The following is a 27759-nucleotide window of genomic DNA, read 5'->3' as shown; positions in this document are numbered from 1 at the left end:
AGCTGTTTTAGCTTAGCAGTCACTGCTCCTTCTACCTTTTTTTTTTTTTTTTTTTTGTACTTTAATGTCCTAAATCATATTCTCTGTGTTGCTTAATACCACATCTGGCATTCTTCCCTTCCTTGCCAGTTTATGTACACATTAAATTAGAAAGCAGTCCTGTACCAGATCAAGCTTTGCTTCCTCCGCTTAATGTAATCCACTCTGAGGTCTAGATAATTAAACTTTCCCACTATCGCTGCCATGGTCTTTTACATGTTTTGTTTCATATATGCTATACTTCATATCTCCTTCCTGGCCAAGCTGCACACAACACATTCCTTTTAGTACATCTGCAGTGTAGATATAATCCATATCACTCTGCTACAACCTAGTTTATTCCAGGCTTCATTTTTCAAGATGGGCCAGATTCTCTTTTGGAAACATGACTAAGACTCTGCAGCTGTGTTCCTGCCTGCTTCTCTTAAGCAACCATTTAGATATGGGGCTTAACCTAGGGGAGAGCCTGGGTTGGATTTGGTAAAGATCAAGACAGTATGCAGAGAGTGGCTGATGGAGCTTGTCCTCTTACCCTCCTTTTCTTCCACTTCCCAGCTTCACTTCTGATCCCAAAAGAGCCTGCAGTTAGGATGTTTTAAAACGAGAGGCCTCAGTTTGAGCTCAACCTTACACTCAGACTGAAAGCCAGCCCTTTTTTTTTAAGTAAGCATTTGATTGTCAGGTAAAAGGCTCTGAAGTAAAGCAGTACTCCCTCGTTTGGCACGGGCTACCAAACCACAGTGGCGAGGCAAGCCAGTGAGGCTTGAGCAGAACCCTTCTGCAGCCATGCTCCTTAGTGCAGCTCTGCCTAGGACACCCCGTGCCACGCACCTGAGCAACATCAGCATCAAAGCAGAATGGAATAGATGGACAGAGAGTCGTCCATGCTCTTGCAAAACAGCTGTCTCTTTTAAATAGCATCCATAAAGAAAATTTTGAAAACTGCGGAGTCAGGCTCTAGACATTCACCTGTGTAGAGCTGTCCTTTCGTCTGTTTTGAGTCCTGCTAAATGGTAGTCTCATAGTATGTCCTAAAGACGTTTAGCACAATTTGTTAGGATGGGCACGCTCTATTAGAGGGCTCTAGAAGTGAAGAAGGAAGGAAGGGAAAACCAGAAATATATCGCTGATTCATTTTGCACAAAGCATGCTTAGCTCTAGCCAAGTCTGTCTCAATTTAAATTCAATATTGTTCCAATTTTATTTCAAAATAGAAATAAGGTGTTGTACTACTGTACACAGTTGTTTTCCCAGCTAAGCTTTTTCATTCAGCAAAAGCATAAATAATGTAAAATGTGATGTCACTTGAGGAAGAAAAAAAAGCTGATGCTCTTTGTCATGTTCTGCGGTGGAAATACCACTAAACAGCATTAGAGATTTAAATACATTGGTGTATCTCACGACATGACTTGCTTCCAACTTGTTCTGAAAAAGAAATACAGAAATTTTGATTTCAGTTGTTTTTAATTTTGCTGTCTGTGAATAAGTCTTTCTGTCACCCAGTGTTGGTGGTTTTTAGTGCCTACAGGGTACTAAATATTGGTATTTATGTTAAAGTGCAAGCATTACATGGTTGTACTTTCACGCAGCACTTGCTGTTTCTTTCCCACATGGGAAGACATGCTGCTTCGTTGGTAGTTTGGTTTTATGAAGGTGGCTAGGGGCCTGTGTAAGCAATAGCAGCATTTTGCCTCAAGAACTGATACTATTTAGAGGCCAAAATAACAAGTAAAATTCCCTGAGATTTGAGCGTATTGTGTTTGGTCAGGATTCCCGAGGAAGGATGTACTTTGAATGTTGTTTGTGTAGAAATTACATTGCAGGTCTTCTCTGTGCAGCTGACTCACACTGGAACCCTAGGTAGACAAGGTATCCACACCACTGCCTGCCCGTTCTCCTGCCCCAGCCTGCAACCACTGGAGCCAGAAAGACTCGTGAGGGTCCTGGTTGCCTTCTACCACTCAGCTCAACACTTGGTTAGAAAGTTGGGCTTTTTTTCCCGGCTAAAGGGCCTTCTCAAGGAGTCCCCTGTGTCCTTCTTCCCCAGCAGCAGCCAGCCCATCAAATTGTGGGCTGCGTCCTTCCACCCCTGTTTGGTTGCAGGAGGAAGCCAGCTGCCTCGATACCTTTTTCTCACCAAGCAGGTAAGTGACTGTTGCTGTTACACTTCCCAGCCCCCCTGGGAGGCTGACGAATGAAGCTGTGCTCCTGAGACCTGAACATATAATTTGCAACACGCAATTTGTGTCGCATCATACCTAGCTGAAGCTCTAGTTCCTGGAGTCCCCAAAATATATCTACAAATAGATCATGTCATGTCAAAAATGAAATGGAAGGTGATAGTAATTGTGGACTATATAATTAGAAAGCAAGAATCAGAATGTCTAACTAATGGCAACACCTGGAATACCTGCAGAAAAAGCTAACCAAAAGTCACCTTGAAATCCAGGGAAGCCTATGTTTCTGCCCCTTTAAAAAACTGCTCAGAATATTGCAAATTAGTCTTTGATCACACTTCTGCTGGTGTAAACCACACGGAAATCAAGCATAAGACAATAATCTGACTTTTCAAGAAGGTCACATCCACTTAAATGTACAAAGTTGCACACAGTAGGTTTTTCTAAATGTAGACACCTGCGTATAAAATCATGGTGAATCCAAGTCTAATAAAGTTTGCTTGATGTTACGGAGCCTAAAAGTCTGTCAGAAGTACAGGGGAGGAGGAGGAGGAGGGAGAAGCAGCTTTAGGGCCATGTAAAAACAAAGCCTTTCTTCTCTCCTTTTAAATATTTCTGCTGAGCCCTGATTGAACATAGGATGAAAAGCCACTGTCTTGAGATTTGAGGAAAACAAAGGATTTCTGTTTCCACTATTACATTGAAAAGTTCTTTACTGCATGAAAGGTCGTCTCTTCTAAACTTCCTCAGACTTGTGGCTTAGGTTTTGGGGGAACACAGCTGCTGGTACCACGGAATAGGATGTGGTATCTCTGAGTAATCCATGTGGTCAGGAACATTAGCTCTCCATTCTTTATATCAATTTTACCTTGTATCTTGGGTGAAATACTTAGAGAATGAGGTTTCAGCTTTTAAAGTTACCGTGATGGCATAGAAGGGTGGTATGTTTTGACCCAAACTCTCTGTTATTGCATGGTAAGAATGGCAGAGTAATGATCGGAGGTGGTATACTGCAGCTGGCAGTCACCGTGTCAATATGAGCAATGGGCTCTTCCAGAATTGGGCCCTAAGATTTGATGTTGCTTTTGTGCTGATGTTTCTCTCTATTATCTGGGCTGTTAAAAACACCCCTAGCATCCATTAGAGCTTGTCATGACAATTGTTTGAAAAAAAAACTTCTAGAAAACATTCTTCTGTCAAAATACAGCATTTTACAAAAATACAAAATGTTTCATGGAATTGTGTTGGTTTCAATGAAAATTTCTCAGGGAAAATTTCTCAGGGAAAATTTCTCAGGGCTAGGCTGGAGTTTTTAGGAAAAAAAGAGAAGTGAGAAGAAATGACTACCTGGGAAATAGTGTGACCACCTGGGGCACTGGTGACCCCATATACTGTCCAGCCTGGGTGCAGAGATGACTTAAACTGCACATCTGCCTATAAACCTGCCTCTCCACTTTCTCTCAGCCTTGTCAGAGGTATTTTGTTGCGTGAACAGTTCACCATTCTCCAGTCCAAAGAGTTACTCTGCAGGCCAGTGGTTAGACTCCTGGTATCCACTGCAGGGGACAGAGGCCAAAGTCCCAGTAGGGATAAAAGCAGGACAATGAATTTAAACTCAGCTTTTCCACTTGTAAGCAGGGAAGTTGGCCACCTGGCTATTAGCAGTCATGTGGTGGATATGTCCAAATGTCCCTCTTAACTTTTTCAGTTTGAAAAACACTTCCATTGGACACTGGAATGAAAGTCAGCTCTGAAACTGGGCTTTCCTTCCTGTCTCTGAAACAAAATCGTTATATTCCTGACATTACTTCTCAAGTACATTGTGCATCAGTTAAAACCAAAATGAAACAGGCTATAGTCCAGTAGGTGCTAGATCCCATCATGCACGGTTTATATGCAGACCTTATGGGCGGTTAGGGTGAAGGTTTTATGTGTTTGGGCGAGCAGAGGGGGAAATCATGCCTACCAAGGAGTATCTTCATTTGTGCCCATATACTCTTCTCCACAGTTTGACGATGGTGCAGGTTCTTCTATGAGGAGTACCTGCTGTTGTGATGTCTGTAGTAAAAGTCAAAAGTTAGTTTCATTTTGAAGACAGAAAAGAGAGGGTTGAAGTCAATGCCAGGTTCTGGCTGCTGCTGTGTTTGAGTTGCGCAGTATGCTAACGAAAATAATGTTATAATTAACAATGCATACTTGTGCTTTCACTGACGTTTTCAGGCCAGGAACACCCTCATGTACTCTCACTCCATTATGTAACAAAGTGGAGGAGAGCAGGACTGTGATCTACCTCCTCCTTGCCTCATTTCATACTCTTTGCTCTTTAAAACAGGTGGGAGAAGATGAGCAGGCTTTTGTTGGGCCCTGGGGTTGTAAGAGGCTGCTCCGTGGACAGTTCATACAGGAGCTGTGATCTCTGCTTTTTCCTCTCCTTCCGCCCTTAGGACCCTTCAGGGCCAACCACAGGCTATCCTGCAGGAAATATTTCCAAGAGAGTCAGGTATCACTGACACCTTCATGATAAACCCCTTAAACACAGAATCAAAGACTCACCTTTAGACGTTTCCATTGAAGTTGTTTTCAAGGAAAAATATGAAGAGGCAAACTCTGCTCTCCCTGACAATTGTATAAATCTGGTGCAACTCTACTGAAGTCAAGAGCTAAAACCAAATAAGGCCTGGAAATTTTATCTTCTGGCTCAGAAAACAAGAGTCAACAAAGGGCCTGATTCATCATCGAGGAAAGCCAAGTCAACACCAGAGGTACATATTAATTTGCTAATTTGATTTAGGACTTGACTAGTGAGGCAAGGTGACCTCCTAAAGCATTGACTTCAGTCAACTTGAGCTATTCTTAAGATGATGTAAAATATTATTGAAGCCAGTCATTGCTCTACCTGCAGAATGGAGCAGCTTTGGAATGTATTATTACTGTGGTGACTGGGCAGCCTAGTCCCAGACTGTGATATAAGTATGATGCATGCTGAAAAAGACAGAGAATTAGGACAAGTTTTGTCCCAGATACTTTTCCATGTGTGGGGGAGCCATATAATATTCAAGTATTAGTTCACAATTACAGTACTTGTAGAAGATCTTTATTCTGTGTCCAGATGTCCAAGCCTAGCAACGTGCAGACCTTCCAAGTGTCTAGGCTTGGAGAGCTCAACATCAAAGAAAGGCACGTTTCCAAATGTCTCACTGTGAATGACAGCCTGGCCCCAAAACCTGTTCACTCAACCCAGGCGCCGAAGTGGATGGAACGATTTGCACAGGCAAGTTGCTTGAATGGCTTTGGAATGGAAATGAAAAAATGCTCCCTTGTATGTTGGGTGGTTGAAACTATGCATGATCTAATATGCCAGATTTCCTGGTTTCCACATAGCTGATATGACCCAGTTTGGGGGGGATAATATAGGAGAGATTTTTTTTTTTTATTTACAAATTATTTTTTTGTAGCAGCTGTATGAATTTGAACACAATGATAAAACATTTTTATTTATTTGAAATAAGGAAAATAGGATCTATAGGATTAATGTGTTCCAACTAAAAATCTCCAATAATCTATTATTATATAATTAAAATATTTTAAACTAAATTGGTTATAATATTTTTATGAAAGTCTAGTTTGTGAAGGCAGTAGTTTCCTACCACATGCAATAAAAAACATTTCACATGCATGAAAAACTAGTGTACCGAATTTCAGGCTATAAATAAGGGAATTGTAAAATGTAAATGCTTAGAAACACTAGCAAAATTCAGCCAACAAAGCAGGGATCAGAAATTTATACCCTCGTTACTGGTAATTACAGTCACATTCTTTACTGAACTGTATTCCCAGCCAACACATAAAAGTGTCCTGATGCATTACCTGCTTAGAACTAAGTCACCCCTAACACACATGTGCTAGAAAGCGAATCTGCAGCTATGTGGCCATGTTAGCACATGGAGCTCTGCATGCGCTGCTGTAAATGTATCTGTCTACCTTTTAAGCAAAGTAGCTGAAAGCCCCTGAGGGTGTTCTTACGAAATGTAAATTCACTGACTTGGAGACCTCAGCAGAAAATCGCTGCTTTTAGTGGATGGCAGTTTAACACTCTCCTTTCCATAGGAAAGTGAGGAAAAAGAAATGCAGTCCATGGTTGCTTTTACATACATTCAGCATTTGTCTTTTTTCTTCTTTGACAAAATAAAAGCAGTTTAGGCATCTATAAAAGTAGCATTTTTTTTCCCCCACAGAAATAAGCAATAAATTCTTAATGCCCATGTGACAGATCAATCTCAACCTGTCAATAATTCATAGTTGATACTTCCTCTATTTTAAAGTTAAGAAGGGATTGTGAGGAAAGGTGAACCTTCTTTTGGGTTCAGATTGACACCTCCTGCCAAGACTGTTAATTTGCCTGAGAAAAAAAAAAGGCACACACATGGGAGCTTAAGTTCATTAGCGGTCTTCTTGCAAGTATTTTGACAATACTGCATGAATCACATGCTTTTTCTTTGAATGGTGCACACACACACTTGATTAGTGTGTCTTAAAATGTCCAACCAACTAGGTTCAGACACATAAAAATACCCATCCGGAGTCGCAAGCACTCACATATTTGACTTCAGTGGAACTGTTGCAGTTCCTTCATATCTGAAAAGCAGGCCCTTTTCAATGTAGAGTGGGGTGCCAAGTGCTATCTGGCCAGTTCAAAGGCCACTAGGCTGTAGCCATGAAGGAAGACCAAAACACAGGTGCCCTCAGGAAGAGAGCTTGTTGCCTGGAAGACTGCTGTGACTTGAGCACCTTCTTCAAGAGTCAGTCTTTCAAGTCTTAAATTATTTTTGTAGTAAGGTTTTGTTCTTAATGGGACAGCAAGCCCACAACATGTTACAGAAGACAGTTAGGAAGAAGATACTACCTACCCCAGAGCAGTCAGATGAGCTGAAGTCCTCACTACTGCTAGCCAAATTCTGGATGCTCTCAATTTGGAAAATAGGGTATCATAAGACAAATCACAGAAGTTGGGACCCAAAAGTTTTGCTCATGATCTTTCTAAGCACTTTAAGGCTTAAAAAGTAATCATTAAGAATATTTAGTGCATTTCAAGATCTCTGCATGCCTTTCTGGAGTGAATAGACCCACTGTCCTAGCAGTGTTTTTCAACTTTTGCCAGTTTGAACATACCTAAACATTCTCCAGTGGATGGGCAGGCACCCTGGGTAGCAGGTGTAAGTTTCCTTACAAAAGGCTCCATTTTCTCAGTTACTTTTTTCATCTTATTGGAAGTAGTTAATGGAAAACCACCAGTCTTAATGCATTTCAGTAAGCTGGTTCTCTCTGGGATCTTTAAAGGGCAATGCTAAAACAACCTTGAGTTTTAAAGCATAGTGACACTCTATGTGAAAATGTTCTCTGGGTTTCTTGTATATGTTGCTAGTGATGTAAACAGTCAGCTTTCTTCCATTTAGAAGTTAAAATGCTACTTTTCCTTGTCCAGTTCTCCAAATTTGGGTGAGCTCTGATGGTCACGTCTCTGCTCTTTTTATGTTTCATCACCATCTTTTTTTTTTTTTTTTTTTAAGATGAAGTAAACTATTTCATAGACTTGCCAATTAACATTGGTTGCCTCCTGTCCTAAGTGCTGTACAAACATAGTGGAAGAAACAGTCCATTCCCTGAAGGTCTTCCCTGATGATCTAAACCCAGAAGGAGCTGATGGAGATGTACTAAAACAGGTCTTGCAGGTCAGTGATGTTGTCAGTAGATTTTGGCTGGTCAGGCTAATTGAACAAGCTAGCAGAAAATTTCATTGATAAATCACAAATTGAAAAAGTTTATTCAGCGCCAGATCAGAGATGTGTACAGAAGCCGGGGAGACCTTCCTCATCATATGCTAATGGAACAGGTTGCATTCGTCTTGTTATCAGGGCTGTGTATGAACTGTTTCACAAAGCTTAAAGGGTATATCATAAGGCTAGAGAAAGGGTGCAGTCCTGCTTACCCCCCGGGGAATAAGAGGAAAGCCACCTGAGCCCTCCAGTTGCATCATGCATTCTTCCTGATGTGCAGTAAAGTCTCAGTTTCTAACGGCCAGTGTGGTTCTGCAGCTGTCTTCCCTGAATTAATCACAGCTGGTTTCTCAACCCAAGCAAACTCTTAAGGAAACTTGCTTCTCTCTCCTGTGAATGCATGCAAGAAAGAAAGTGCTATTTTTTATACATAGTCACATTTCAGATTAGAACTGGATGATATAAGCACAAGACACATCATTAACTAGGGGAATCTGTTAATACCCATAATCAATAAATGAGTACAGGACTGTTTCTTGTATTACAGTCACAAAACAATGCATAGTGTTTGCTAACTGCTGTTCACTTCTAAATACTGCATGTTACTCACTCATTAATTACTGCCACAGTTTGCAGGAATTATTCCATAATTAATTGGCCTCTAAAACACTCTGCTGTATCTCTTTCACATTTGGGAAGTGCTACTCAACATCCTATTTTTCATACAAGTTTTTCGTACAAGCTTTGCCAAAGCTCTTTGAACATGTCATCTTGGCAGATAAAAACATGACTTGGGAATGGCTACAAGAAATGAGATAGTGTGAAAAGTTTTAGAAGCAATGAAGTATCACTATTAAATGTAAAATTAATGTGGCGTTCCTGCATCATGAAATCCTTCCTACCAAACTATAAACCAGGCAGTACTGTAAAAAGTTGGAATGCAGATTACTTAATAATTTATGTAGTAATTCAGGAATTGGTTCAAGTCTTAGAAAGACTAATTTATTTGAATCCATTTGAACAATACGACTGACATAATGGCATAAATAATAACCTGTACAAACTCAGCATCCTTCACTAGCATAGATCCCAAAGTAAAGCATCAGTTGTGGAAATGGAGCCACCACTTCAGGCACCCGTGCCAGCTATATTATAGATCCAGTCTTCCCCACTGCCTCTGGTGAGCCATTTATGAACCGTAGGGATTCAGCATCACAGATGAGTGAGCCAGTCTCTGTTAGGAAAGAAGTATCTTCTTTACAGAGAGTTGCAGAGAGAGGGGCAGGCAGAGATGTAATTATTTATGTGGCACATAGCTCTTTATGATCTCTAATGACTGAAAATACTGGGAATGATTTTAAGTCTCATTTGAAAAAGCATCACAAACAGTAAAGAGCACAATCCCCACTTCACAGGGCTCAGTTTTCAAGAGCCAATCTCATAGTGCCAGTCCACACAGCACTCAACATGCAGGGGAAAATCTTGACATTTATTTAGGTGCTTACATGGGAGCAGAAATCTTCTGAAAATCTAGTCCCAGCTGCAGGGGGTGCAAGGCCTTTGGGAAATTCCAACCAGTAGCTGGATTGTAAAGCAAAGGATCACACAACAGCCTTGGAGTAAATCAGTATTATGCACTGATAATCCACACCCACTATCCAGCCAAAATAAATAAAATAAAAGCTCTTAGTGCATTACACTAATGCAAAGCCCAAGATAATACAGGGGAAGGTCTCCCATGAGCCAGAATGCCTGTTTGGCTGAGGTTGTGAGCGCTCATCATCAGGGCATGACCGAGCACACTGAGGAAGAACTGTCAGGGCTGGAAAGGGAGGCAGAATAGGAAAAGTTTCCTACAGGCCACAGGACGGTGTCACCCCATCTGTCAGAACCACACGTGCCACCAACTAATAACTGCTGCCTGCTCTGGGCTGGTAGTGACATCCATGATGCCCCGCCTATTGCCTGCTCTGGCAAATACCATCTCGCCCAATCAAAACAACTAAATGATGTTTCATTTTCCTGTGCCTTTCTCCCTAAAAATCCTCTGCCATGAAGCTTTTGAACTGCTCCTCTTTGGCTTTGGTTAGACCAAGTGGCAAATTAAGACCTTTGCTTTTCTACTAAACCCTTTTGGTTTTATCATCTCTGGTCCCTTATCGCAGTCTGTTTTGTCTATGCACTGAAGCTGTACTCGGAAGGCAAGCTCTTCAAGGAGGGCAAACTCTTCAAGGAGAAGAAAATCTTCCCAGGCACAAATCTCTACAGCGTATAGTGATGAGGGTTGCAAAGTGCTACCACGAAAATGAGCTCCTAAGTCATCCCTGCTATGTAATAGACACAGTCATGGCTTTTTATTAGAGAAAATGATTCTGATCTATAAATTAATTTAGAAAATAGATGGTGGTTGTGGAGATGGAGGAGATCAGTATTGTGGTGGCTCCATTTAGTAGTAACTGAAGATTGATACAATTTGATGTGGTTTGGGTCCCTTGATAAGAGTTGAAGATTAATAGATATGTACAAAATGAAATGAAATCGTGACCACAGCTAGCATGTCATCTGCTTTCTGGACTCAGGAGGACTAAATGGGTACTGGAACTGAAGGACAAACCTCTAAAGATGGCCTCCCAGAATAAAAAGTGATACACTTGACACCGTTAAATATGGTAGAAGATTGTATGGTTGCATGTTCAGCTCCTGTAAATACATTAATGTACTTTGATCTCCAGGGTTGCCAGGCCAGCTTCCACTTTTGTTAAATCAGATGCTTTTTTTGATGAATCTGCAGTGGATGTGGTGGATTGTTGAGCATTACACTGAGCTAAAACTACTGAGACAAGCAATTGTGGACCATCTAAGCTGAAGAGTATTAACAATTAAGCTTTGGTGGCAGTATTTGATAAAAGAAAGATACATTACCCTAACTTTGCTGAAAGGACGGCTAATGTTGTAGAGTATTGGACGTGACTCTGAGGAGAGTATGAATGTGAACTCGGATTAAATGAGTAAAATGTGAAGGAAGTTAGTATTGAATTAAATATGAAAGTGGTTGAACTGTAGGTTTAGCCTGGAAGTTAGAGATCTGAATTTTTTGCACAGTAACAGAAATTTTACCAGCTATTTGATGAATGTATCTTTGCATATGAACATGTTTGATTAGAAACCAGTGGCCAACAGTGACCCAGAGCACAAGAGGGAACATAGAAATGTACTGAGGAATGCAGAATCGACTGGCCCGTATTAATATTGTGACAGCAAATACAGCTAAGCTATCAAGATAGTAGAAAGGCTTTCTAGCTCTAATACAAATTCCCAAATTGTTTTGGCACTGAACTCGGAATTGCACAGGCAGACGCATAGGATGACTCTGAACATGATAGGAACGCAAATAGCTGCTTTTGCTGAAACACGGAAATGCTATCCTCAGTACTAAATGGAAAAAACATGATTTGGGGAGACATCAGTAAAACAGCCAAGTGTTGTCAGGTGAGAAAATGAGGTCAAAGTAAAAGAAATGTACTTTCTTCTAATGTTTAAGGAGGCAGAACCAAAGCTGAGTTTCAAACTGCCAGAAAAAATCGAGGGAGATAAAATGATGCAGGAATCTGACTGAGACTGCAGCTAAATCAAAGAGGTAGGAATTAATGATCTACCCTGAGGTATAATACACATGGCATAGTTTAGGTGGCCCAGCAGAAGCAGCAAATCAAGCTTAGTGAGAGGTTTGGAATCAGGAGAACTGAAAAGGAAGAAAAAAAAGGATCAATTTATTGCACAGGGAGAAAAGTTTATAATAAATGGGAAGAAAGGTATAATGCAAAGTGAATATGTGGGATTAGCTAGATGTATTGTTTTCTTCTTGAGCAATATGACTGAACACTAATATAGCTTGTATATATGGAAAAAGTAGCAGGGCTTTACAGTAAGAGCTTTAATGTCTTATCAAAATATGGTTCTCAACCTAGAACTTGAGGTAAAACACTGCAGTTGTCCCCCCCCCCCCCCCCCCCCCCATGAAAATGATACTGGGGAGACCAAGTTAGACCAGCTGATACACTGTAGTTTCCTACCAACACACACAAACATCTAAACCAAAAGCTTTACCTGTCTAATTATCTGCCATGGCTAGTCTAAATGGTACTCCGAACCATGCAATTGATGTTACTCGATCCTCTTTGTCCTTAGTCTGCCATACATGTATGGCACTTGAGGAAAAAAAAGAGTTTAGGTTGAATGGGGAGGTAATCCATTCTCTTCACTGATGTACGTTAACGCTGTTAGAACGTACACCATATTCTATTTCGTCTACCTGACTTCATCTCAAGTGTTTTAAAGGATGGTCATAGTCAGTCAGGAAAACATCAAACAAGAAGCTTTAACTGAGATGAGAATATGACTGAAGGGAAAATGCAGGTTAAAATTGTTGATGCTTTTTACAAATTATAGGAACCGAATCATCTATTCCCTTTCTTCCTACCGCCAAATCAAACAATGTACAACCAAGAGAACTGTCCTTTTGAGATAGAAACAGCATGTGATCATTAATATATAGCTTATGTTTTCTATGCTGTATCAAGCCATGTATCCACTTTTTCCTGGGTCATAACCAGCCGCAAGCAGGAGACAGATAGCTTCCTAATGAAATGGAAGCATTATGATATCTGACTTTTATCACTATTATTGAGCCAGCAGACTTCCCTGCTCACTAGGTCTATTTCAGAGCCTACGAGATAAATCCTTTTGGGTAAAAAGTACTGGAGGAATTAAGTGGTATTAGAGACATACGTGTATATGCAGATCCCCATGTATTCTAAGGCTCTTCCTAACAATTTAAAAAACCCTTTTAAAAGATATACCCAGTGTACAAAAATGGTCTCCAGAAATCCCTTGTTGGGCAGTCTTTAATAGTACCTCTTGCAGCAATTCCTCTTCCAAGACAGGGACTGCAAGAAGTGTTAGAAACTTTGTTGCCTTTGACTTAAATGTGTTAGACTTTCCAGCAATATAAGAGCTAACACTCTTTCCCTAGTACAACACACATACAGTACTAGGCACTTCTGTTCGGAGAGATCTGAATATATTATCCTTAACGAAGAGAGAAAAGGTGAGAGTTTCAGCCCTTTTGCTCCTTTACACCAGATAAAAAGGAAAGAATAAATTAAAGCCACCCTCAGTATCCTGTATCCGGCTGACAGAGATTGCTGGAAGCACGGCAGAGGCCAGCTGTGAGGGTCCTGTATTCCCTGTGGCAGGGTATTGGCAGGGACAGGGCTTGGAGTGGCAAGGAAAGGAAAAAGGCACAAGTCTGGGGAGGATAACCTTGGGATGTTTATGAAGACTGCAGGACTTTCTTAATTACATCGTTGAGTTCTCCAGCGCCCCAAATTGGTGTGACCTAAAGCTCTAGGACACCTTTTCACTCTGGAGTAACTTTGATTTTTGTCTTTTTAATTACACTATTGGCATAATGGATAATCAATTAGAATCACATAAAATAGGGAGGAAACATCCAGGAATTTAAGTTACTTAGAGGAAAGAGAGATTTCATAAATATAACAATAAATGTGAAATTTAAAATATAGTATTATTTTTTTAATTCAGTAAGTGGAAACATAGCAAGGAGAAACAAATGTTGGAAATGTAATCCTGAAAGCTCTTGACTTGTTGAATGATATGTTATTGAATTGTGAAAACTTAAAAACTACAGAGAAAATAAAAAGTGAACAGAGAAAATTCAATTGAACCAGAGGAAACTGTTAAAATAGGAAAAATAGTTCTTTGGGGTATTTTTCTGGGACCTGACTACTTTCTCTGACCAGCCTATGTTTCTGCCTGTTCCCTCTTTCATTCCCTTTCTCTCTCCTAAATGTTGTGAGGAACGCGTCAGGGTCAACGGAGAATGCACTGTGATTGTACATTAATGGGTTATGAAACTTACTGAAGAGCTGGTGTACAGGCTGGGCTAGAGTAATTGCAATCATTATACATTGCTATTAACATATTTATTCATCTTGGTGGCAGGATTTACTTTGAGGGAAATGTTATCAGGTGTTCGATGGAGGAAGAAAGACGAGCATACTAGAGATTCCTGGAGACAGGTAATATGGTCGATCGATCTTACAACTGGAGCAGACTCTTCCATAGTGACAGACAGAGTGATCTTACGTGTCCGCTAGACAGAAGGAAGACCAGTGAGTCAAATCATGTCCAGCTTTCCCTCCCATGGCAATACTAATTTTCTCTCCTTCCCTAAGGATCTCTAATCCATCCCAGCTGCCTCTGCCTTTTAAATCCCTCTTCAAAATCCACTTTTTACTGCAATGCTTGAAGAAAACACTCATCTCACCTGACTTTGCCTTTTAACATATAAATCTGATAAGAATCTCAGGCCTATCTGTGTGACCTGTACTCTAAAGCGGATTATGTTATTGACAGCTCAAATTTGGTCTCCCCCAGGACCACTGCACAAGCAAACAGCCATTATACGTACGTAAATGTACATATGTATACGCCTGTGTTCATTCTGAAGTCCACCCTGGGAAGCAAAAATCATTTGGAAACTTCCAGTGTTTTATTACGAAAAATGAACCGGTTTGTTGAGTGGAATCAAATGCAGAGAAAGGTCAGGTGAACTGATGGTGCTGAAGTGATTGCTGTGGGGTGCAGTGGCCGAGGAAGAATATTGGCCAAAGTGAACAGCAAACTCAATTCTGGAGGCTTAGCATGGATGTATTTAAGCATGGGGTGCATATACTATCTGTAGACTCATATATCACACTGGAATGAGCAGGATGCAGACAGATATTTGAAATACAGATTTGATAACTACAGTAATGAAAGATGAGTAACCCTAAAATCCCCAAATATAAAAGGACATTTATCATGGCTGCAGCAGGAAGTGAACCACAAGAATGCAGATAGAATTATGCACAGTGATGAATTTCATATGGTAGGAAAACGTGGGAGCTTAGTACCCCGTCAGTGTGTGAAAACATACATTCCTTAAAGGTCCATTTCTTCTATGTACTCTACAGGTCTGCTGCCACTCCATTGTTTTACAGTCACAGCATGGCACAAACGGGAAGCTCGCGTGTTCCTGTTTCATTGAACTTTCTCCTTTGTCCACAGTCTGCAGCAGATTTGGCAGTGGTGGGTTTTAGCAGCCAAGATTCTCCAGACAAGAGAAGGAATGACGGGGGGAGCAACAAAAAGCTAATTCTGGAGCTGACTTTAACAAAGAGAAAGGCTAAAAAGCTCCAATCATTAAAGTAAAAATATTTAGAAGCGTTTCCAAAGGATACATTTAATTTCTGATTCAGAACAAGACTAATGTGCCGTTTAACCTACAAGTTTATATGACACTTAAATGATACGCAGTAGGAACTCTCTCCAAGAGATACAAAGCTCTAAAACTTGCAGTGTGAATTGAATGGTACATGAAGACATGCATATTTTTGAGGTAAACATATTATTGGTGTTCTCAGTACCTTGCTTTTAAAGACGCAAAATCAATACCTATTTTAGGCAACTATTTAGTCACTCATACTAGTGCTTTTACAATAATGCAGATATTTAAAGAATCATAAGATAACACCTGCAATTTGTCTAGAAGTACTAAAAGAAAATAATGTATTGTTAAACAAAATGATCGGTGTCTGAGGTCTTTGACAACTGTAAAAACAGCACCCTTTCACAGGCAGCACTATTAAATAATTTTTAATTTGCAGTAATAGTGGGGTTCAGGTTCTCTAACGATCCTGTGAAAACTTCCACAAAAATATTGAGAGAACATTTATTTTGTGGCAATACTAATCCTAGGTGACAGACAGTGTTCTCAAGGCTTTTTTTGTTGACAAAGACAACAATAATACTTCCTCATAAATAGCTGTATAATGACTACAATCTGCAAAATCCAAAGTCATTAAAAAAATCTACATTCAGAGAACACAGTCCTCGCTCTTTCTGAAAGACAGTTTCCTTATTATGACTTTTTCCATTTTGATTGAGCCAGATGCCAACAAATTTCTTTTGGGGTCTGTTCTTTAAAAACTGAGAGCAAATTATTAGCAGAAGCCAGCAGCAATATAACAACAGAGTGCAGTTTGCTGTAACAAACTTGAGAAATAATTACCAGACCCCTTATGCATCTTTACTTTCTCCATGGTTTTGCTACTGAAGAGCAGGATCATCATTTCCATGCAGATGCCAGGGCACACAGCTCCTTACTCGTAACAGGACTTGGTTCAGCACAGCTGTGATGGGGAGCGTGGATTCACATCATCTTAATATGCCAACCGGCAATCCCTGGGACTGCAGAAGACTGGCACAGCCTCTGAATTAATCTCGAATAGCATCATTTTGCCCTCAGGACATCAAATACTGCTGACCTCTCATAAGTCTGACCCACGTCTTGTGATCAGGGCCAAGAAATAAACATCAGTCTCAAATTAGCATTCTTCAGTGTCACAACCCCATTAGAACTGGCGTAAACAAAAGCAAGAAGCAATACTTTCCCCTTCCCACCTCCTGGCTTCCTCCTAGGATGGCTGTGGCCATAAAACAAAGATCATTAAAGAGGACTTTTATATTAATGATTGAGTGTATGTTACAGTAATCAGATAATGGCTATATCAGCTTTCATTAGAAGTCTCAAGAAACCCATCTTTGCTATGCATGATAAACTAATTTCTTCTAAATACTTTGACAGCATTGTTGATTAAAGCCTTAATGTTCCCTTTATATAAGGGCAATTGTTTTTTGGTCAGTTTATTGCTTTGTGTAACAGCAAACTTGAATATTAAGTGGGCTTGAGAGGTGTTAAGGAAAACTCTGCATACTGCATGATGTCTATCCTAAAGTATTTGTATAGCTTTTTTTATATATATACTTACATACAGTCTAGGTATGAAAGAAACAACCCTGTTACTTGATCTCAATTATCACCTAAAATGTCTTGGGCCATGAAGTACCAAGAGTAATAAAATAATAACATTAATTAACAATGTGCATTTCTGTCATCCTGCTTAGGGTAACACTTTGCAACGTGGAATCAAGCGGATCCAGCAGAGCAGGGATAACAGACAGAATTTCAAGACCAAAGGTATATGGGTCCTTGTTCAATTGCTTGATAATATCTCCTGGTCTGCCTACAGCATGTTTTAACAAGATCTCTGTACTCAGGGCCTTGTTTCTTCCATTCTGCAGACGCAGTGTAAAGCAGGTGTGCGTCTGCTCAAGGGGGCTAAAGTTACACCCAGAAAGGGTTGAAGCACTAGCTGAAACATAACCGTCATTCAGAGCACATAGTAAGGTGTGCAGGGAGTTGGCTGGCACGCCAGCAAGTGAGTGAGAGGTGAGAGGGCTTTCTCTGGGGGCTCATCTAGGCTGTGCAGCACTGGCTGCCATAATAACAACTCTCTTGCTGGCATGAGAGAGCAGCTTAAAATATTTGTGTGATGGCACATTTGGATGGGGCTGCACACGCGTGAGAAAGGATAGCTGTCTTGTTGAAACAAGAAAGTTTGCTCATGTCCCTTGTGGTGCCTTCTGTGTTTTGTTCTGCCCTGATTTTCCTGTTAAATCCTCGCAATACAGTTTATCTGTATTTCTTCCACTGCTCTTACCAGGTTTTTTTTTTGTTTGCTTTCCAATGTGTTCATTATTGTCCTTCCCAAGTCCAGTAGCTCACATCTCGTTGCCGTTCTTGGGATGTAATGTATTTTTCTGACCACCCATTGGCATCTGGAGTATCATTTCCCTTTCCCAACATCCTCTTTCTTGAATGTCTGGGGCCACAGCTGTAAGTAGGTGAATACTGAAAAGCATTCAGGGAACTGGGGTGACTGTCATAAACTGATGGAAACTGGTATTGTCTAAACCTCAGCAGTTACCCTTTCTGTGAGACGATAGCTGCTGCTGAACGTCCCCCCTTACAAAGGAGGTGCGTAGTTGCAGTCATCTAGATGACGGACACTGTGCTGTCAGCATCCAGCTACTTGTAGCATCTTTTAAACCACCTGATGTGTGGAGCAGCCATCTGGCCTCCGCACCCCTATTCATCTGTGGATACCTCTGAAATCAGAGAAAGAAACAAGTTCTGGGGACATTGATAGAGGATCAACAGTACTTCTCTGGTATCATCCGTCAGTCCTACACTGCGCAGCATGTGGAGTCCCATTTCTGTGCCTTCTGACAGTAAAGCCGAGGGCTGATTAACATGACCTCAGGGGACAGTAAGGGAAATGACCATCCACTGCCAGCTGGTGCTTATTGCAAGTCAGAATGATGGCCTGTAGAAGGATACGAGTGCTCCTGGCACTGAGACCATCTTTGAGTCATGATTGATTGTCATTCTTCCCAATGAAGCCTTAACCATAAATAATAGTATTGTGTGAAATCAAGTATTTGAAAAACATAAGATTATTCCAGATGAGCCTGAATCTTGAACACCGAAAATGTGACAACAGATGAGGGGAGCAAAGCATTTACAAAACTGGATAGTAAAATACATATGTGCCTTTTGTCAGAGTGTGAGAACTGAGATGATAACAGAATCTCTGGCTATTTCAACGAGAAGGGGACCAAAGCTATGCAGCATCACAACTACAGAGAAGAGACTTTTCTCTAGAGAAAAATCTCACTCAAATTCCCTTCCTATAGAAATCACCTGAAGCAGATACTGGTTTTTCTTTTGTTGTTTTATGAGGTAGTAAAAAAGTTGGGTTTACTTACTACTTTGGTTTCAGATGCTTTTCCAGTCCAACAGAGCCTGGAATAGCTTGATGTGGCTATCCTGGGCATCCCAGGGCCAAAGTCAGGGCTCAGTCAATAGTGGCATGAGCTTGATTTTTCATTGGTATAAGTTACCAGAGGTGCTTGATCACAGTGCTATGCACATGATGTGAAATGAAAATCTGGCTCAAGGTGACTGTCATTCATCTGAAGCTGATGTTAAATTGACAAAACTCTGCTTTCTAATGAAATCCTTACTCTCCCTGATTCATTAAATGTGAAAATGGAACTCCCTCATCATAAACTTAAGTACAGAGGTAAAGCAAATCTGTCAGTGCCAAGACGAGTACCAAAACTCAGAAAGCAGCCAAGCCAAGGAGGTAGAAACCTCCAGAATCTTTGCAAAGGTCACAAACTGAGGTGCTCAAAAGCTAGGAGATGCCTGAGTTGAGTTTATCCATGCAAGCCTTACTTTACCAGCTTGATACATACACCTGATCAGGCTCTTAATTGCCTCATCGCATACTTGTCTTCCTGCAGGATTGTTTCCTCATTTAGTCTGTGGTGCCTTTTCAGCACCAGTCTTTTCTTCCTTCACAAAGTTGCCCCAACTCCACACATCTGTATTCCAGAATTTCTACAGGTTCTCTCTCTGGTACCTGTGTACTTCTCAAACGTCAACTAGTCTGTCTCCACACTCTGGAAGTGGGGTCATCCTTGTTTTGATAACTTGATAAAAGAGATCACTAAATTTGAATGCTCTGTGGCAGATGCTTACCTTTTGCTATTGTCAGATCACTTAGCATTTCCAGTTGCAGGGAATGTGTTTACAGAGGGAATCATTCTCAAAGGTCAGCCAAAAAGAGACACTTCAGAGAATTTTTCCCTGCTCCGCTTCTAACAATTCTCTTATGTATGAACTAAGATTTTTTTCTTATAGCTTAGAAATTTGTGCAATTTGGCCGAATGAGGTATGTTCATGATGACCAAATTTCAAACTTTTGCTTCTAAGTCCAAAGGCATTAGAGCTCCCTAGAAAAGTAGTTCTTAAATAGTTTTTCTTTTAGCACAGAAAATGTGTTTGTTACGAATGAAGTCTGGAAACCAGCTGAACAGTTTTAGAGATGGCATATATCTCAAACAGGGAACTTTTAGTCCAAAGAGGTGAAACTTGACAAATCAAGAAGTATCTGAAAATAGGGCCTGAAAGAAAAAAACCCAAACTGTCAGGCATCCTGAACTAGCAGCAGTGATACTAACCTTTCTTACAGTTTTTTGGGGCGACATGCAAGCCCCAAAAGAACAAATACACTTTCTGAGTAGGTGCCCCAGAGGAGTGTTTGTGCCGTGCTGTTTGACAAAAACAGAATACAACCCCCTTAGTACTGAGGAGCCCTAAAGCTGATTAGGTGAACAAGCCCACGCTTGCTGCGTACTGGCCAGGGAGTGCTTATTCTAAACCCCCTTGTTAGCTGCTGGCATGACATTTCTGGCATGTCATTTAGATTCAGACAGCATTCACATAGGGTAAAAGCCACTCCAGCCCCCCTCCAATAAAGGGCAGGTTTTTAAGAACCAGAAAGAAATGAAACTGTGGCAGCAACGCGTGGGCCATCATTCATGGAGGAGAGACATCTGGAGATACTGAGGTGGTCTAAAAAAACCCAGGTGTTTTTAGTAGCCAGCTCTTTGGACTCAGGTTTTGGAGCTCTCAGTCTGTGTGCCGTGAGAATCCCAACATCGAGGGTATGAGGATCGCTGTGGGTTTTCTTTTTCCTGGGCACTGCTGTTTCTCAACTGGCAGCGTCCCATCGAACGCAGCACTGCGTCATTGACTTGCATCAGTGACGGATCGAGCCCTCTGGGAGTCAGCATAATTGGAGATCAGCAACCTGGACTCCTGCCTAGGAAGCAGCAGGAAAGTGGCTGTACTTGAAGCAGAATCAAACCAGATTCAAAATAATGGGAATATTTAAGCTGTGACAACTTAAAAAAAAAATCACTCTGCTACATTATTTTAGTAAATATTTGTAGGTGTCTGTAATAGGGGGGTAATCACTGCATTTCCTTTCAAACAAGCAAGGAGAGCAGTTTTCAGTAATACTGGATGATAAGCAAGGCATTCTAATGGATGGTTTTAACCTTATTTTTGCTGGCAGATTATGCATTACAGCAGTTCTCAGGTGTCTTTTCTCACAGCACACAAAAACTAGTCATGCCTGGTCTTTTCCTGTACTGATGCAAGAACTCCACAGTAGCTGGCAAGCAGCGAGGCATCCCTCTTTGGCAGGGAGCTGGGAAGGGCTGCATGTGTGGAAAGCAGCGGGGGCAGGCATGAGGGAGGTGTTCAGGAGGTACCTGGCCACAGCCATCAAAAGGAGGAATGGTACATACGTGCCAGTGGCGAGGTGGGCATCTACAGAGGAAGGTAGAAGGAAGGTGCCTAGCACTGCTGGAAGTCGCAGATGAACCGCAGCTCAGAGGGGCTGGGCTCGGTATCAAGGCAGTGCGAACAGACAGCTTGGGGGTTAGATTGGAGCCCAGGTCCCAGAGAGTCCATGGAATAATTTGTAGCTCAGAGGATGTTAGAGAGTTATCAGGGATTCATGGCAACGGGGTGCAGGTGTGGCGTTATTGTTGTGGACGGTCTACAAGATACTTCCATACATTTCCACCTGTTTCTTGCACCAATGAAATAAAGCAGAAATTGGTTTGGGAACTTTGAGAAAGCTCGTGCATCTCTTCTTTACCTCCTGTTTACCTCCTGTCCCAGGAGGGGAGAACCGTACATTCAGAGTGCCTACAAGACTGGTGCTAGAAGAAAGGCTGTGGCAGACACATGTCTTGAGGGTGGAAAAACAGCTGAGCCACCATTTCCATTTTTGTCAAGGGGTGAGGCACAGAGCTGGGGGCAGGTAAAGGAATGCAGTCCTGAATGAAAACCCACCACTTCCAGCGCAAGGCGGAAGATGTCCCAATGAGAAAGCAAGGGGAGCAGAGGCAGGTGCTTTTCCAGCCCCCATCCGCAGCCTTTCTGTAGCAGAGCCTCATGCCCCAAGGTCAGCCTGCTCAGGACACGTGCCAGGAGCACCCAGGGGAGAGCCAGAGTCGCAGCACGTGCGGCCAGGGACATTTTAGACCCCCTGGCCTCAGTGGACGGGAACCCAAACACAGCAGCCGGGCGAGAGTCCAGCCCCGACGGTGGATCTGTGGGCTTTAGGAGCTCTAGGAAACCAGCACACAAAAGGAAAGAGTAAGAATACTAGAAAAAAAGACCCAGCTAGTAGTCTGTGATGAACTGCTGCATTCCCCAAGCGCTTGCCTCACCTTCTTTTTCTAATTCTAGTGCAATGCTTATAATACTGATGGATCAGGGTAGGTTGACAGCGGCCAGTTTGCAGATATGCACTACAGCCAGTCACAGCATGAACAAGAACAGAAAATGAATTTCAGTTTGTTTCCTTTATTTGCAACTTTGTTTCAGAACAACTCTAATATTTCAAAAGGCAGAGCAGCCCCCGTGTTCACAATGTTGCAACATACTGCTGTTGCTGCATTCCTGCTACAAATGAAATAAGAACGGTTTCTGGACGAAATACAGAGCCTGTGATTTTTAAACTTTCCTTCCCATCAAAGCACGGATTATAGTAAAAAGGACAATCTGGAATTGCTTTCTTAAGATGCATCATGAGAAAGTTGTAGCTGGAAGGTTGGCTACCTCACCGATAAACACCTGTATATTTTCCACTCTTCCAGTCCTTCTCGGCTCCCAGGCTCAGGGCAGGCTGCAGGGTAAATCTGAAGACAAAAAAACCTCTGCTGAGCAAAAGGTTTCAGAGAAAACCCATCTGAATTGGATTCCACACTTCTTCCCCAATACCAGAAAAGTGTACAAGTTTTCCAGGCTGGAGCAGAAAGGTTATATATAGCACTGCAATTTAATTCACAAGACAATTAAAAAATACATGAAACAGTCTTCCTTATGCATGAGAAAAGATTATCAGAGTTTTCCCCTTTTCCTCTTTTAGGTTATTAAAAATGTAACTCCTTCAAGAGTAATAAATTAACTCGGAAAGAATTGCTTAAGTGAGACCCGGGTTGTGATTAAAGGAAGTTTGGAGTTCACGAGAAGTCTGTGTTTGAAAAACGTCCTCAGTGTTTGGAGTATTGCGTATGGCTTTTGACAACTAATTTGGGAGAAAAGTGGTAGGGAATGAACCTCAACAGGAAAAGCGCTTGTTTTTTGTCACTTTGTGACATTAGCGAAACATTGTTTCTCCTCATTTGTATTTTTCCCCATAAGTTCATATTAAAATGTATCAAAACAGAAAAGACTTTGAAAAAGGCAGCAGAACTGTCATAAGGGATGATGCTAGCTAGTCGGGAGGTTATGCTTTATTATGTAAATACATGTTTGGGGGTATTTTAAAATGCACATCATGTGGTTAGAGGCGGATTATTAGTTTGATAAACTGTACTGGTACCGAATAAAGCGTACCCATCCATAACGTAAATGCCAGCGGTGTGACTTCTTGGACATCTGCAAGCTACCCGATCGACCATAAGTGTCCCTTTTCTGTACCAGTCCGTCTCACTTGTTGGAGTATTAACCACGAGGCTGCTGGTCCTCACCAAATCCCACTGCCGAAATCCACCTCTTCTTACTGCTCCTGGGAAAAAGTTCCTGCGGCACTTTCCCGCGGGTAATTCCCTAGCGTTGAGCACCCCAAGCTTGAATTCAGATCGGAGCGGAAGGAAATAAAACTTCAGTCTGTGGATAAAGCCTTCATTTACTTACATATAAAGCCAATGAAATGGTACGACTTTGCCTTCTTTTTCTGTAATTTACAAATGGCTAAAATGATTTCCCTGGCAGAGACATCCATTTCTTAACCGCTTAGTGCCCGTGCTGGCTGCACCAGGCTGCAGCCAGCGCTCGCTCTGGAGGTACCAAGAGGACCTGGATGAAAAACTTGCGACGCATAATTTATGCAGCGACTATAGGCCCTTTTTTGTGCTTGCAAGAACTCCGGGGAAGGCAGGTGGGTTTGGCTGGTTTTTTGTTTTGTTTTTTTTTTTAAACTTAGTTGTTGAAATTCTTTAAGGAACTGCTCTGTGTTTGCATGCAGTATCCGTATGTCAGTGGCTTGCGGAGATAGCAGTGGATTGCGAGTAGGAGGAGAGAGAGAGGCGTTCTGAGCGTTGGCAGCCCAGGTGCGGGGTGCGCGGGGCCTGCACGGACGGGTGCCACGCACCTCCCGCTCTCCGGCACAAGCGTCCTCGCAGGCGGAACGGCAAAGGTTGGGAAAGCGCTTCCAGCGATTGCCGAGACGCTTGCCTAACGTCCGCGATTCAGCTGGCCATTTCCCCTAAATGTGCCTGAAATCCGCAGCACCTCACGCGCCTGCAAAAATAATGGGGGTGTGGGGGGGTGCGTGTAGTCTTTGGGGACGCACAAACGCGCTCCAAACGCGAAATGTTGCGCGGCCGTGCGCTAACTTGCGCTCTGGCCTCCTGCTCCAGCCTGCCGCCGGGTAACGCCGCTGCCGGGCTGGGGCGAGGGGGGGGGCTCCCGCCAACTTCCCGGGGCACAAACTTTCCCGGCAGTTCCCCCCCTGCCCGCCCGCGGGGAGGGTGAAAGGGCGAAGCGGGCGGCGCGGCGGGGCGCGCCCTCGCCTCCTCTCCCCTCCCCTCTGCGGCGCGGCGCGGCCCCGCCCCCGCCGGCAGCCCCGCACCGGGCGGCCGCCGGCCGCAGCCCCGCCGGCGCGCGGGCAGAGCGCGGAAGGGGGGGGGAGGGGGAGGCGGGGGCGGCGGCGGCGGCGGCGGGGGGGCGGCGGCGGCGGCGGCCCCCAGCGTTGCGCTGCGCTGCGCCCCGGCGCGGCCCGTGCGCGCCTCTCGGCGGCGGAACCGGCGGCGGGTGTCCGCATCCCCGCGTACTCCCTCACCTCGGCGGCGATCGCCCCGCCGCCGCCGCCTCCCGCCGCCAGCCCCCGCCCTCCCCTCCCCCGCACCGCCACACACACACGCGCACACGCACACACACACACACACACACACACACACACACACAGAGACACACGCGCGCACTCCCGGCGCTGTGTGCGAGGGCGGGCGCCGGGAGACGGGCGGCGAGCAGCGCGGCGGCAGAGGAGACCACCGCGCACACGCACACGCGCGCACACACACACACACACACACACACTCCCTCTGTGCCTGCTCCTTCCTCGCCCCCCGCCGCCTCCCTGCTCTTCCCCCCCCTCCTCCTCCTCCTCCTCCTCCTCCTCCTTTCTCTGCAACGAGCGAGAGAGGGAGAGGGGGGAAAAAAGCCACTTACAGGTATTTGTTTAGTGGATCGGCGGCTTCATTTATCCCCCCCGCCCCCCCCACCCTCCCCACCGCCCCTCGCAGTTTGTTTACAAGTATCAAAGTTGTAATTGAGGAGCTGCCAAGGCACATCTGGATATTTTCCTTCTTCTTCTTCTTCTTCTTTGTGTTAGGGACTGATGTGCAACTAATTAAAGGCAGACAGGCTGGTAGCGTCTGCACGCTCAAGCCCCCCCAAATAAAGAGCCTGGTAAGTGACCGGTTTGCTTTTTTCCCCCTTCTCTTCCCCCCCCCCTTATCCGTCGTGGATTGTTGTTTGGGTTTGTTTGCGGTTTTTTTTGGGGGGGGGGGGTTCTTTTTTTTTAATTTTGTGGTTTTGTCGGGGCTTTTTTTTTTTTTTTTTTTTTTTGTTCTTGTCCTCTGGGATCGTAAAAGTAGATTAATGCTAGACGTGGGCAATAAAAGGCGCCGCTATATTAATTTATTAATTAATCTGCACCCGCCCCTCCTCCTGAATGTTAAATATGACCTTTGATCTCTCTGTCTTTGGCAGAGCAGACATGCAATATTGAACATGTACGGTCACATTCAGCTTAAGCAGGGACAGAATCGCGAAGCCCGGCCAGCAATTGCTCTTTATTTATTTCATTCGTGGAAATGAGGGCGATAGTTAAGGGGGGGTGGGGGGGCGGGTTGGGAGAAATCAATAACTGCGTCTCGGGTACCCTTTTCATGCTCCGGAGATGCATCGATTAAACAATAATGACCCGGTTGGTGGGCACCATCATTTTCTCGCTCCTGGTGGCAATAAACCCCGAGAGGGGGCTGCGGGGAGAGAAAAGGTAGCCAGCGAGGGAAGCTTTTGTGGAGAGAAGCCACTTCAACGCTGGGGGGAATAGGGCAAGAAAATGCGTATGTTACTTGACTTCTGGCATAAAAGGCTGAACGCTAACGTTTTATTCCTTACCAGATGCGTGGCTTTCCTACACATGGCTGGCAAAACTAGTTTTATTGAGTAGTTGTTATCGAGGACATGCGGCTAGGTTTTCCTTTCTGGAAACGGGAGAGGGTTTGGTGGTTTTGGTTGGGGGTTTTTTTTGGCTGTTTTTTTTCTTTTTTGCTATATGCGAATCCTTTGCATCCCTCCACAAGACGACGCTTAGCCTAGAGCTTTCCGGGGCAGCCTTTGTATTGCCACCAGACCTCTGAAGGCAGCGAGAGCCTGGGTTTTTCCCTGACGTGGAAACACAGAGGTGGCTCCTGCGGGCTGGGGGTCTTTTTTTTTCCGATGGAAAGACGCCCGCCGGTCCCTACTGCAGCCGAGGGAGAGGTTTCTTCTGTAGATTTACGCTCCCTTCATCCGGATTTGTTTACATAAAGCCCGTTTTTTAGTGCACGACGTCGGGAGAAGACGAAGTTTTTGCACTCGGTAGGTTGGGCTGCAAACGGTTCATTAATCTAATTATGATCGTAATTGCCGTAATTGATAACCATTTTGAACTAAACATACCGGAGTCTGGAAACTAGACGTAGCCCCACGAGTGTCTCCCAAGTGAACGTTTCTGATCGATAGCCCTACATCAGAAAAGATGCTGGAAATATCTAAACTATTCAGGTAGAGCATCTGGAAAACAAAGAGCCAGTGTTCATAAACTGAGGGCTTTTTAAGTTATGTTTATGTTTTGCTTTAGTTCGCGCAGGCTGCCATAACGTACCTTCCTCATTGCCATAAAGTAAAATACCCCCCTTCACCTCCCCGGGGGGGTGGAGGGGGGGAGCGGTGGGAAATAAAACGAGCCCCGCGTCCTTACCCCCCTCCTAAACTTTCCTAACCCTGAAGCAGAAAGCCATCTTTCCCCGCCGAGGGCTAGCTCAGCAGGTACAGCGACGTGCCCTCCCGGGCTGGCCCTCCCGCGAAGCCCCCCTGCCCCGCGGCGCCCCAGGAGGGGCTGTCCCCGTGCCGGGGGGTGTGTGTCCGTGTGTGTCCGTGTGCGTGTGCGTGTGTGTCCCCGTGTGTCGTCCCCCCCCCAGCCCTCCCTGCTCAGCCCCCGGCGGCGGTGGCGGGGAATCCTCCCGAGAGGTTGGGATAAATACTCCGTCTTTAGTACAGCTGCAGGCGCCGGGATCACAAGCTGTGAAATTGCCTGCCTTAACTATTTTTTTTTTTTTAAATTTTTTTCTTAACCTAGCCCCGTCTTCCCCCGTGGCCCGCAGGCAGCCCCCCCCTCCCCAACCCGCGGCGGGGAGGGCCGGGGGGGCCGGTGCCGCCGCCACCAGCGCCCGGCGGAGCCAGCTGTGCCGGCAGGCAGCTAATGACCGCCGGGCGCAGAAGGACACCGTGGCAGCTGGCGGCTCCCTCCCCCCGCCTCCTTATTTTTTTTTTTTATCCGCCCCCCCCCCCCTTTTTCCCCTGCCGCTTCATTTTCCCCGGTGGAGATGGTAGGTGGGCAGCTCCCGGTCCCCGTGCCGTGTCCCCTGTCCCTGTCGTCCCCCCGCCTCCCCTCCCGCGGCGCCGCCGGCTTGTCCCGGGACCGGGCTTGCTCCGCCCGGGCCGCCCCCTCAAAGCCCTCTGCCCGCGGGCACGGCGGCGTGTGCCCCCCACCCGTGTCGTGTGGTGTCGTCTCGTGTGTCCTGTGTCCGTCTCCGTGTCGTTCCCCCCCCCCGCCCCGGGGTGGCCGTTGGCGGCCGTTAGCGCCCCCCGCGCGCGCGCG

The 27759-nt window shown here is 44.1% G+C and overlaps 1 long non-coding RNA gene and 1 other non-coding gene across 2 annotated transcripts in view; both read left to right on the top strand.

The window, feature by feature from the left end:
• The first annotated feature begins 1867 nt into the window (after positions 1-1867).
• Positions 1868-16720, top strand: LOC115346983. Its single transcript, XR_003925340.1, has 4 exons — positions 1868-2183; positions 4661-4978; positions 7784-7945; positions 14015-16720. It is a non-coding gene; the product is annotated as an uncharacterized LOC115346983 (long non-coding RNA).
• Positions 16721-25004: 8284 nt separating this feature from the next.
• LOC115341578 overlaps positions 25005-27759 on the top strand; it is a 28760-nt gene continuing 26005 nt past the window's right edge. The window contains exons 1-2 of the transcript XR_005932471.1: positions 25005-25060; positions 25222-25298. This is a non-coding gene — a transcript (uncharacterized LOC115341578). The remainder of the gene's footprint in view (positions 25061-25221; positions 25299-27759) is intronic.

The sequence above is a fragment of the Aquila chrysaetos genome, chromosome 1 (assembly GCF_900496995.4).
Source record: "Aquila chrysaetos chrysaetos chromosome 1, bAquChr1.4, whole genome shotgun sequence".
NCBI lineage: Eukaryota > Metazoa > Chordata > Aves > Accipitriformes > Accipitridae > Aquila > Aquila chrysaetos.
The sequence above is the reverse complement of the archived record's forward strand: the minus strand, read 5'-3'. Positions and strand labels throughout refer to the sequence as shown.